This window comes from Aquila chrysaetos, chromosome 13 (genome assembly GCF_900496995.4).
Source record: "Aquila chrysaetos chrysaetos chromosome 13, bAquChr1.4, whole genome shotgun sequence".
Classification (NCBI taxonomy): Eukaryota; Metazoa; Chordata; class Aves; order Accipitriformes; family Accipitridae; genus Aquila; species Aquila chrysaetos.
The window spans coordinates 6674771-6688259 of record NC_044016.1 but is presented as its reverse complement, the minus strand read 5'-3'; the positions used below and the strand labels follow the sequence as shown (position 1 = coordinate 6688259).

Sequence of the window (13489 nt, the reverse complement as noted above, 5' to 3'; positions counted from 1 at the left end):
GGAAGCAACAAATATTAGACTGCTATCCATGCTGCACCAAACTTTGCATTGGTGATCTCAGTCCATATTCCTGCTCTGGTGAGTTTTTTGATCATTCATTGCTCATGAACACATTGTTCTGATTTATTTTTGTTCTGCACAGTAATGCAGTTGTAGGTGGGAAGGAGGGAAAATTCTTCTCTAAAATACAGCATTGCCCTTTTTTTCTCCCAGATAACCTGTGAACATGCTGTAACAAAATTCTAATGATGTATTTCAGTGGTACACCCCAGCCTAAGAACGAAGCTGTTTGCTGCAGGTAATATTCTGCTGCAATTTAATAAATCACAGTTCTAGAAATATTTTTAAGTGCTTACACAATTAAAGTATTTCTTTTCTTACCTTTAAATTTCTGGCCATCTTCTCATGCAAGAGAAAATATACTTCTGTGGCCCAATTCCATGACTTTCTGGATAGTCAAACTCTCGGTAAAGCTCTGAGGGCTGTAAAGTGCTTTTTAATTTTTTTTTTTCCCTAATAATGAGACCCCATGTTTAAGTCATATATTATGGAAATGGAGTGAAGAGTTTAAAAGCCAAAATCTCTTATTTAGTCCAAAGCTTGAAGAGATGTTTCTCCTTTTTTCCCCGTGAAGTATCCCTAATATCACCAGTCTACTGAAGAAATCTGACTGTCCTGCTGTTCTGACAGTTTCAGTCTCGTTAAACAGATTTGCAACAACCAATCATTAGGATGAAACACTGACTGGAAAGCATAGCTCCTACAAACCATGCCAAGATTTATGGAAATGTCTTAAGTAACACAGCAGTGATCCAGTCTTACAGAATAGCTCTCACCTGTGCATAGTAGTATAGAATACCAAGCAAATAATAATACAAGTCATAGTACAAGCAAACCAGGATTTCTGCTCCATCTGTAATACATTTTTTGTAATACAGTATTTTGCTTGGTGTAAAAAGCAATATAAATTACAAGACAGAAGATAATCAGGCTGCGGCAGTTAACAGGAATGCAAAGGCTGACCATAGTTATTTCTAAACATTTCAAATAATTACTGTTTCTGAAAGTTATTGACAGCTCAGAGTTACTGGAGGTGCAAATTGTGAAGTTAATAGCAGCTTTAGCAATACATATGTTCACTTCTTTTGGCATAAGAATCCATGTTTCTTTCTAAAACATATTTAACACATTTTCAGACCTTACCTGACTCTCAATATATAGCAAATTAAAAAAAAAAAAAAAAAAAAATAGAATGCAAATGCAAAATACAGCAAACATGGCAGATTCTTTAGCAGATTTCTAGAGCGCCTTGTTATTCAAATGTAATTTCTAGGTTTGATGTCATTTATTGCGGGTCTCTGGACCATTGAAGCCCACTTGAATGTTGCCGTTGTCAATAACAACAGTTCTGCAAGAATATGAGCAAATACAAGCTTGGTTATGTCTTCCCAGCTGCCCAGAAACATCTCGTCATATAGCCACATTTACTACAGAGCAGATGACGTCTACTTTGTCACTTTGAATCACTTGCTCTTTCAGAAGGTAAGAATATCACAGTCCAAAACTCTTCTTAGCCATTTGCAGCCAATGATGTTGACCTGCCTTTTCTTTACAAGCACACACTTGTCTCCAGGTTGAAAAATAGCATCAGGCAATTTTCACTGACCTGTTCTTGAGCTTCAGCTTTTACTGTTCTGGGGTGGGGTTTTTTTTGTCTGAAAGGAAGATATATTTCCTATGCCTGATGACCGGCATCACTACATTGGTTTTGGAAGCCCTCCTCCCACCCACCCTTTTGTTGGGTCCATTTTAGTATATATCAAAGTGTACTAAATCCATGTCTTTCTTTGAAATGTGTTCCTCCTCAGGTCTGATATTCAGCATTCCTGCTCTTCCAGGGCTGAGCAGTTGTCCAACCATAAAGAGGTATACAGATGAATTATAAAGTTGTATAAAATAAACAGTGGAGGAGGGCTCTTATCTATCCCTTCTAACAACATAAAAACAATGGGGGCACTGAAAGAAAATTGAGAGGCAAAGATATGAAACATGAAAAGAAATATATGCCCCATTTTAATCAATGAACACATTGTCACAAAAGATACAAGTATCAGGACACCAAATATTCAGTATTGTTCCATGTGAACCTATATCCTTATATAGATAACAAACACTTCCATAGTTACATTTGAAAGAATAAAACTACAGAAGAGTTAGAAACCCACAGCTTTCAGGAGCAATCCAATTGCCAATGATTTGAGTTCAGGAGACTATTTACCCTATGACCAGCTTACAAAGTATTTTCCACTTTGTTCTGAAATGTCTGGAGATGGCTGCTATCAGAGATAGCAGCTGAAGCCAGATGGACCATTGCTGTGTATGTTCAAGGACTCAGATTCTGTTCTCAAATAACCATAAATCCAGAACACCCACAGAATTAGAAACTGTTTCAAACTATTAACTTCTCTACACTGAGGATAAAAATTCAAAAGCTCCTAAATGACTTTGGAGAGTAAGGCTAACTTTCACAAAATATTTGGGTATTTACTTAATAGAGCTAAGGATCCTAAGAACCTCTTGAAAGTGAGATGAAACACTTGTCCATATACCAAGACTTCAGTATGCAGGAGAAAGCAGCATGAATTTGCCATGTGGTAGCTCTTCCTCGCCAGGTCCTTGTATTTGCGCTCTATACACTACAGCCTTGTAAAGCAAAGTCTGCAGTTTCACAGGTAGTTTGCACTGGAAGTGCCCACAGAGGAAGTTAATGCAGAATAGCTAATGTGTTCTTCAGTCCTTTGTTGCTCTTTAGATTCACTTTCCCTACAGGTGAACCCTTAGAATCCTAAATACTTTAGGCACTTTAAAATGTTATTTGAATGCGGTCTACTCACTCCTGTTAACTGCAGGGTATGTCCTCTAATCAGCTAACCAGGAAGGGTATAAAAGTAAGGCAAAGCCAGATAATCCCTCTTTAAGAAATTAAAGTCTCATGGTTGAGTTACGAGAACTGAGAAAATGAGAGTTCGGTTCTTGCCTGGTACACAGCCTTCCTTTGTCACTTTGGGTGGGCACTTAATCTCTCAGCTCACCATCTCCTAACTGGAGGTGATAGGGCTTCCTTTCTGCCTCATTTTGTCTGTCTTGTCAGTTTAGATTATGAACTCTTGTGAGATGGAGCCATTTCTTTCCCTGAGTAATGCGTGGCACTGCATAACTGAAATTGGGAATTACATGTCTAGATGGTATTATTATCATAAATAATTAATACTTTTTCTCATGGGAGGAAGCAACTGAATTCAGTGGAATTAGTCAAAATGTATTTGTTCCACTCTCGCCGAGGTCGGTACCTGACCTGGTATGTTGCTGTGCCTTAGGGCCTACTGACGAACTTAAGTGTGCTTTAGCCTCTGAATGCATGTGATACTGTAATCTGATGCTGCCAAAAAGCACTAAAATGTAAAGAATAAAAAAATCCAAACAGCTTCCTATTTCAGTATTTTGCACCCTTCTAATTCTTCTTTGCTCTACCCTTTTATCCTCTTCCCTTATCACACAATGGCATCCTGTTTTACTCATCTTTCAGTGTTGCATTGAAAGCAAAGCCAGTGCAAGCTCAGACTAAAATGGTGGCACTGGTTCTAATCCCAATCATTTGTCTGTTTGTGGACATTTATTTGAGAATAAAATCATCCTATTTTGGTTTTAACTAGGTACAAATGGAAATCATCTATTTTGATAGAAATCCTTTTTATTCTGGAATATGAATAAAGCCACATGTATACAGGAATATGATGTTTAAACGTATTTACCTGCATTAGCACAGATTTGTTATTAGACTAGATCAGAACCATAGAAGTTACCTCCATTTGGCAAAGGATGATAGATTTTTATAGATATAACCTAGCTGCAAAACAGCAGAGCTGTGTTCCCAGGCAGGAACATGCCCCAGTTGCAAGCACTGGTGTAAGCCCTCTCTAACCTTTCATGGTGTGGAGTCATGCAGGTTACTGGTGGGCATCTGGACTTGGAGCCAATGCACTTGATTTTGCACTACAGTGGCTGAGGAGTGTTCACAGGTTAACTCCACTATGGGATCAGTGTTTATAGTCAGAAGGGAAGTAAAACCACTTGGGAAGTTAGTATATTAAACAGTGCCAAACTTCTGCGAAGTGGATACATGTTTAACCCTTGTTTCTTCCACCACAGTTTATATCACCCTTGAATTTGGCCACTTAATATTTCAGTTCTAGATCCTTGAGTTCAATACTCAAGTAGACTGGGGGTTTTTTATATGTATGTATATATTATCTAAGAGATTGCATGAGATGAACTATAAAGGAATCTAAGTTTTTTCTGTGTCCCTTTTATTGTCCATTTATAAGCCTTTAAATACTTTGGTATTTAACTTCACGGTCCTTGATACGCACGTACGCACACAAGCTCTCTAGAAGCTAAATAAATTCTTGTCTGTTAATATAATGAATAAAGAGAAGTGCTCTTCTGTTATCTCAGTGTGTCTACCACTTACAACAGGTCCAAACAGTAATATTACTTATGGGATTATACTGAGCAAGAAGAGGAAGCCACTGCAGTGGCTTTTCTAACAAGTTCATTTAAAATTCATTTTCGACAAGCACTGCTGGCAGGTTCAGAGGAGCTGCTGTGTGGTCATTGTGACCCACACCATCTCAGGTTGTTTGAGAGCCTTTTTTCAAGGGATGTTGAAGACATCCCCTGAATGTGCTCATTCTTTGACTCTTTGGCCTTGAAAACCTAAATGCAGTTAGCAAGGTCTGGGGGAGGAAAATTAAAGGTGATCAGTCCTGTCTGTCATCCAGAGCACTTTCATTCTTAGAGCAGCAGCCAGCACTTTGGCTTTGAGTATCTGTGAAGGAATCTGTTGTATTTTCTATCATGGGTTTGCCTTACGAGAGCAGGCACTGTCCATTTAAGTTAATTATTAATTAAGATTGTATTGGAAAAGGTGAATCGTTCTTTCAAAACCTGTTGCCTTTAAGTAGAAGCAGTATTTATCTTCCAAAAGCTTCCTGAAGTGGTAGTGGCAGCAGCAGAATTTTAATGTACCTTCTCTCATTCATCATTTGAAGTCTACAACAACGAGCAATGAATCTTTGATGAACCTTGTCAAGCTTCCTTTAAATTGTAATAGCAGTTTTATAAGCTTCAAAGAAGTTCAAAAACAATTTTTTATGACAGTATCTACTTTTTTTCTCTATAAGCACTCAGCCCAGTGCTGAGCACTGATACATCACTGGCTTAGAAGGCCTTGTCCCTGTGTTTCTAGTGTAAAAGAAAACCTATGTAGCAAACATTAGAAGGATATTTTCCAGAGAAATCCCAATAAAAGTTGCCAGACTACAGGGATCCTTTTAAAGATTTTTTTTTTTTTACATTGTTGTTGTAAGTGTAATGAATCCATTGACCGTGTCTAGAGACAATCTCTTACCTCGGAGCACTGGGAGTAATTATGAATTGGTGATGCTTTTTTCATGCAGTCGTGGGGCTCTGTTTTCTCGCTGCAACATGTTTTAACATCCATGAAACACACTTCTATCTCCAGCAGGTATCTTGTTCCCAGAGCTTGGTACAAATTTTATCAGAGACAAATAGCGTATTCTCAAATGAGGACACTACTTTTGTCATTTCTTGTTTTGTCATCTTGTTTTTGTGCCTCATGCTGCTAGAGGCTAGAGTCTGAACTACTGCATGCAAGCACTGGGAACTCAAAGACCTGGAAATTTGTTTACTCTTAACACAACCTTTGCAGTCACCAGTATTGTTGGCTATGAAAATAACCTGCCCTTTTAAAAGTTTGCCCTGGAACTTTATGACTTGCAGAAACTCTGGATATAGTTTCTCACCTGGATTAAGGTATATCTGCATGGCTGCCTTGTTTCAAGGCTCTCGTAAAGACAGAGCAACTGATCAATAAAAGGTTCTTGATGCCTTGCAAAGCCCAAATGGAGCAGAGCTGCTTTGCCATGTCCTTGCCAATGGTCGGGAGCAATGGGCTTTTGGTAGGATTCCATCCTGCCTTGCTGATTCTGATGGCTGGAGTGGCTCCTTGGGAACTCCTGTTAGCTGGTCCATGTTGAGATCACCTTTCTCTCTATGGTAAATGATGGGCTACTCTGCCAGTTCTAGCTTTGTTTCTCCAGTGTTTCAGTTCAGCAATACATTAAAGTGATATAGTAACTCTGGAGAGCTGGAGCAAAAATATGCAAGTTGTTTAATGGTCTTCTGCCAATTGGTACTGAGGCTACAGACTCCTTATATCCTCTCAGGGTAGACAGGTATTTATCAATTCTACTCAACTATGAAAATTTCAGTTTCAGTCACTGATGACTTAACCTGCAGGCTATATACACAGAGGTGAATTTATGAGGAGAGCTTCTTCATCAATAGTGGTTGAAAGAGGTTACCAAGTGATATTGGAAGTGATGTGTTCTCTTTTAAAGCCTGACTTTTGAGTCTGTGGTGTCTCCCGTATGTTCAGAAAACTCTCATAGTGTTGGTCTGTGCAATTCATTTGACTGTGCCTAGTGACCCCTCTTCACATGAGGATCCAACTCTCTGGTTGTGTTCTTGATCCGCCTACAATCAGTCACAGTGGCCGAACTTCTAGCTGCCTCTCTTTGTTCCTTCTTGGAAAGCTTCCTCCATTGCCTGTCTTCTCAGTTTCTGCCAAGTGATGTCTGGAGCTACAACTTTTCACAAAAATGGGAAGTTTGGGTATTTACATGAGGTGTCCGTGCTCATGCAGCTCAGCAGAATCCCAGGAAACCAGAGTATGGATGAGGTGGCTGTTCTGTGTCTTCACTGCAGACAAAGTAGACTGACCTCATCCTGTGATAGACACCAATCTTTGGTAACCCTAAGCCCTGTGAAGTGCCTGGGGTAATCATATCACTGGATGTTCATACCTAACTGTTCCTACCAACTGTCTAGCTCAGTAACCTATTTCCTACAGCAGCCAGAGTCTTAGAGGAACATTTAATAGTGCATTAATAGATGGGGTATGATCTGTCCATCATGTTAAGTCTCATCCTTACCTCTTACAGCTGGAGATTGGTACAAGCTCCTGAAGCCTGGAGTGAACATCCCTGAAACATTAATTGTAACTGTTCTTTTTTTGTATATGCAAATATACAAACTTTTTTATTCCAACTAAATTTTGGGGTTTATCTTGCCATGGGCTCTAGAATTTTATTAGATCTTGTTTGGGAACAAAAAATTCTTTTACTGCTTTGGAATGTAATCCTGGTTTCATTGAAAGTGCCCATTCGCTTTGGTTATGAGATTGGCAAGACAGAAGTTCCTGATGTATTACCTTTACAATATTCATTATTAAATTCTCTCATGAACCACTTTATCCTCTTTTTTTAGTGATCAATACCAGAATTCTGAGTGTTTCTGCACCTATTTTTCTATGCCTCATATCAGCCTTTCTCCCTCTTTGTGATACCATAACTGCGTATATTTTTAGTTTGGGTGATTTGAAGAACTTTTTTGTATTCTCTGTGTTATTCATTGTTCTGCTTCAAATGCAACTGTGCATGTTTATTTTTTTGTGTTTAAATTACAGCTGCCATGAAGCAGAAGTCTTCCCTGAGCTCTCCAACTGTGATAGCCAGTTGGGCAGATATCCAGCTGGGCAGATTGGATTGAGATATCCAGTTGGACCAGTTCCTTATTTGGATTTGGAATCCAAACCAGCTACTTTTAAAACTGAAATAAAGCTGTATGCTAGCCCTTGCAACATACAATCTGTTGACCGAACAGAGCTATAGGGCAACTTCTTTGCTTTGGGCTGAGTCTGCAGCAGGAGTATTACTTCTGACAAGCCACCTGAAAGGCACGTACACCCCCAAACAGCAGTATTGCTCATCCTGATTTCTCAAGCTGAGAGGTACGGCATTGTGAGAGGGACAGAGAGAACACAGAAGTGGATGAATAAGATTAACTTTGGAGGGAAGCAGGACAGTGTGAAAAGTATCTAAGTTCTGAACCTATCTGACAGTAGCAGCAGATACACTGGAGTATTTGGTGGCCCATTCATTTACCCGAGAAAAGGTCTCTGCCCACCACTGGAGTTGCTTTTCCAGGTCTCATTGCAGTGGTTTATCAGTACTTACCCAAACAGCTTACCTAGCTGCTTATCACTGTTTCTCTTCTCGAAGTTACTGCCCCTGCACCTCTGCAGACAAGATGGTTTGGTATGAGTGTTCCCTAACCCCTGTCAGTGAAAAGTGTCAGCTCACATTTACCAGCCCTTTGAACTCCTACAACAATACTGAAGACCGTATTGTCTGGGGAGCCTGCACACATCTGCTGCTACTTCTGGCGTGGTGCAGGCTGGGTGGTCACAAACAGGAACACCTGAAACTGGCAGATGAAGCTGCTGGAGCTCCTGCTGGACTCATTAAAGACCCTACATGGAAAGTAATGACTTGTTTTTGTGGCATTCAAGGCATTATGTACTAGGTGGGGATAAGAAAAGACATTCAGCTAAAATCAAAACTGCCCTGGCCTTAAAATCTGGACTGAATCTTTTTGGACAGCCAAGAGAATTTGGATCATCTCTTTATTCTCTTGTTGCTGGGACTGGAAGAGAGAACTCAAAAAAAAGCAAAAATCTGTTCTTCCCAAACAGCCAATTCTCTTCCTCCAACTGGAGGAGGCTGGTTTGTTTTGATGATCAATTTTAGGGGTAGGTGGTCATCTGAACAGGCCCACCAGATCTTTTGAGGTAGGTTTTCTGTGTCATTGCTGCAAACCTGAGAAGCAGAGGAACTATTGTACTCTGACACAGGTTCAGGATGTGATCATGGTCAAATGGCCTAACATTTCTACACTTCTGTTATTTCATCCCTACAATGGAGATTAAGATATTGTGTCTCAACACTGCATTGTAAGGTTTATCTATAGCTTGCAAAGGAATTTGAATACATTGAGGTGACACATTTCACTAATAAAAGAAATCTTTTTCTAATGAAGAGAGGCAGCATATTTTAATATTTTAAATACATGACAGGGAAGCCTAAGTTTATTTCTGATTATCCTAATGACATTGTCAATGAGGCATCACTTCATTTTAAAGAACATTGATTTTCCCCTCTCTCTAAAATTGGGTGAATGTTGAAATATCCAATTTTGTAATGAATAAGGAAATTTCCAGGTGGAAAGTATCAGAGGGGAAAGAACATTATTGATATCGCAGCTTACAAATGCTGTGTACCTGGAAATCAAGGGATTTTGAATGGTTAACAAATTGCATGTCCTATTACAAAAGTTGCCTTGGCAGCAGAAGCCTTTGAAATAGTATCTTCGAATGACTTTGTTTTTAAGAAATTGTAAGTCCTTATTTGCATAATAGCACAACAAGTTCATTAGCTCAGCTCCTATTTGTAAGAAATCAAATGCATTTTGTTAGCACTCCAAGCAGTTCATAGACATGTGGATTGTGATACATGGCATAGAAGTTTTGCAGGTCTGACTGCATGATAGCTGCCAGGAATATACTAGTTGACTGACAGTTATCAGAATTACTGAGTGTTATTCACATTCAGCAAGTGAAGGGGGAGACAATGGTAAAGGCAGTCTGTAAAATAGTGTTCCTGTAATCCTCTGATGCAGGTCAGTGTAGTTAATTCACTTGAGAATCTGAGAATGAAATGTTGGTGCCTGACAAGTGATCACTCATTTCAATTACCAAAGAGCAATTTTTGCTCTCATCAGCACAGCAGGTTGAGTTCTGACTTATAGAAACAATTTGTAATAGTGGATCAAAAATGCATTAATTTTCATTTGGAGTATTTAATTTATTAGGCAAGTTGGGAGTTGCACAGTGGTATAGCAATTCCATTACATTTCCAGCTCAAAAAATGGCAGTTAAGAGCAAAAAAACATGACATGCTAGCTATTCATTAGCCTATCAGAAAGTCCTTAAGGAGATGTTATGGTTCTGTTCTCCAAGTTCTGAACTGTGGCTCCCAGGGTGAGACTGGGTCATTCACACCAGTGATGTGCAAAAGCCAGAATTTCTAGGGCTCTTTAAAATCCTGGAGTAAAGAATGTAATTGATTGGTTATTCGGTTTGGTTTGGGTTTGGTTGTTGTAAAAGCATTTCATTTATTGTAGGGATTCCAGGTCTCTTCCTCTCTCCATACCAGAAAACATACTAAAAGCCACTGCTACAAACCTTTAACATAACTTATACTGTGCTCTGACACTATAGTAAGAGTAGAATTGCTGCTAATTTTATATATTGAATTTACGGTCTGAGCCCAAGCTGTGATAGAGATCAAGCAACTCAATTTTATATTTATGTTTATATGTTCTCAGAAAACAATTTTGGTGAGACCAAACTTCTAACTGGGTTATTTGTAATTTGAGAATATTCTGCCTAAGCCCAAATTTGGTTTTCTGGTTTCCAAATTCCTTCCAGTCATATAAAGAGGGAAAAGCTTATAAATATTCAGTAGAGACAAAGGAGTGAAAAACAAGAAAAAAATGTTAATTTCTGTTTATAAATTTTAAAAATATGCTGTTCTTGAAAAAGTTTTCTCTACTTTTCTCTGTTGCTTTGGTAGTATCTTGGGGAAAATCTGCTGGTTCATCTTCAGAATTGAGTTAAATGATGATTAGGCTGATGTAGCCAAGGGACAGACTCGCTTCCCTGCTGTTTTTATTGCTGCTAAGAAGTACCCTGTGGCTTGGAAAAAGGCAAAAGGAATATGCTCTGCTGCTAAAACTGCTAAAAGTGAAAAAAAAATGCAAACCCCACAAAAACTGCAAAAAAGCTGTAGACACACAAAAATGCAAAACCTGCTAAACCAGACAAAACATGCTAAAACACACTAAAACATGCAAAAATCGCTTAAAGCGCTAAAACACACTAGGCCTGCTGAAGCTTGCAAAGCACACAAACCCACAAACCCACAATAAACCCACAAAAGAACACTACCCCCCCAAAATGCAGAAAACACTATAATATGCTACAACATGCTAAACCACATAAAACGTGAAAATCATGCAAAACCCACCAAACCAGCAAAATCTTTAAGAACCACACAAATGCTAAAATTTAATTTTAAAAAATTGCAAAAAAATGGTGAAACTGCAAAATTGCTAAAAACTAAAGAAAAAAATGCTAAAAATTCAAGAAAGCTAAAGATGCAAGAATTAGGTCTGAAGGCACAATTCAGTCCCTTCTCTGAAGCACCTGAAGCATTCATCAGTCTGGAAGACTGTATTTCATGAGTAATATCCATGTCTCTATACTGCAGCCACTTTATTATTTTTATACCATAGAACAATTATTTCTCTAATATAAATAACTTTTACTAACAACATTTTGCTCACATACTATACGTTACTTCTAAGAATCTAGGGGCCTTTCAACTTCTGTTAGTGTTATAATAAGGATGTGACACACAGGAGTAGTGCTGGCCTCTGCCACACCGGATGAATTGGCCAAGCAAGTGGCTGTATCCCTGTAGCTTACTCCAGCAGCTACCTTACATCAGCTCTTATCCCTGTTTCACAGCTGGACATTCAAGCAGACAGAGAGGTGAAGGTCAAACAGCCTGAACTTCAGAATAGGTCTCTACAACTACTTTAAAAATTCCATCTTACTGATTCGAGATTTGCTGTCTGCTCGAGGACTGTGGGTACTGGTGATCCAGGTCATTCATCTCATGAAGTGATGACATCTGACATTCCGTGGATTAAACAGCAGGTAATGGAGGAACTAACCAAAGTCGTCAGCTGTCCCCTAAGCTATCGCTATCGCTATCGCTATCACTATCACTATCACCTATCCACTAAGCATAGCAAATATTCTCTGAGGGACTTAAAGAATAATGATGCTATTTGTCTAATTACTTGTTGCATAGTTAACTGTTTGTTTTTACAGTAAAATTATTTTTAATGTAGATGTGTGGTCACATAGGACATGATATTTTTTTAATCTTTTTTATTTCATCACTTATTGTCCAGCCACTATTACATGCTATGTCCCATGGAGTTTAATCCACATGTCTCTAAAATATTAAAGCCACTTGAGACACTAAGTCAATGTTGTCATGCATGCAGTGAATACTAATGCAGATGCTGTGCTTCATATTCCAGACTGAGTGATGAGACTTCCAGGGGGAGGAAGGATTGGAAAACCTTTTAAGTGCTGCACAAACATTGACAGCTTTATTATAGTGTAAATCAAATCAAAGGAAACATGTTCAACAAAACTTAAGAGTTCGTTAGGGTTTTTTTTATTAATTAGAAAATACCACACAGGAATTGTAATTTTAGTTTATGGTCTAAATAAACTGTATGTCTAAATGCAACTGTGCAGTTTCTGTACATGTGATGTATACGGAGCGTGAGTTAACTGTTGCATAAAAAGGGGCTAGATAGAACACTTGTGTGAATGGCAAAATCAGTACACAAACTAACACGTGCAACAGACTGTGATTTATTTCTTGGCATGTAAAATTGCATACCATGGAATTTAGAGTTGCCTGGCAAGGGTCAGCAGTTACTGGTTCCAAGAGCTGCTGTCATACTTGTGTATTACCACAATATCTGAGCATAACTCATAAATATTTGGTGGGTCTTCATACTGTCTCACTGAACTAGAAGGACCTGGTAATAAAGGTAAAATTCAGGGTCTGTGCTCTGCAATCAGGAGGAAAGAATAAATCTGGCAAGAGAAGCAGACAGGTAATCAGGCTAAATTAATTGTTGGAGTAGAGGCAAAAGTCCACTTAACAAGGGAGAAGAACAGACGAGTAGGAAGGGGAATTTAAAATGACAAATAAATTTGTTCTGTTTTTCCATATATGTTTCTTACTGGTCATCTGAGTTCCAAGAAAACAAAATTCCAAGTGTGGAGACTGGGAAGCTTGCAATTACTCAGAGCACAGGAGCAAAGTAATTGTGGTGAGTACAATCCTGAACTCAAGCTAGCTGATTTCAATTTCTAATCAGACCTGTCTCATGGCACAGAATAAATGATAATTATAAGCACTGCAGGAGCTTGTTGCTGTCACGACTGAAGCCTGATCATTCTGTATCTGTTATTTAATTAAATTTGCTTATAAATTGCACATTACATGACATTAAAGATAAGATCCGAAGTTGTTCTTCATTTGGTTTCTTTTCACCTTTTAATCCATCAGAGTTTCTAAGCCCAAACTTCGCCATTATGCTTTCTTCCCTGAAAACTAGTTAAAACTGTTACATTTATTGTAGCAGCCTGCTCCTTTCAAACTTATTCATGCATTGAAGCAAAGGGCTGAGTATTCCACGGTGACTTAAACTTTGACTTGTTTTTATTAAGCGTAACGGGTCTGATTAGCCATTTACGGAGATAATCATATGGCTGCTGTTGCGTAGCATCTGAATACCTGCAGTAGTACAAACATTATCACACAGAATTTCCAGCCTTTGGGGACTGTATTTC

General features: G+C 38.7%; 1 protein-coding gene across 1 annotated transcript in view; it reads left to right on the top strand.

The window, feature by feature from the left end:
* Positions 1-12371, top strand: part of CNIH3 (cornichon family AMPA receptor auxiliary protein 3) — a 69115-nt gene extending 56744 nt beyond the window's left edge. The window contains exon 7 of the transcript XR_003926379.1: positions 11573-12371. The gene's annotated coding sequence lies outside the window, so the exon portion shown is untranslated. The remainder of the gene's footprint in view (positions 1-11572) is intronic.
* The last annotated feature ends 1118 nt before the right edge of the window (positions 12372-13489 follow it).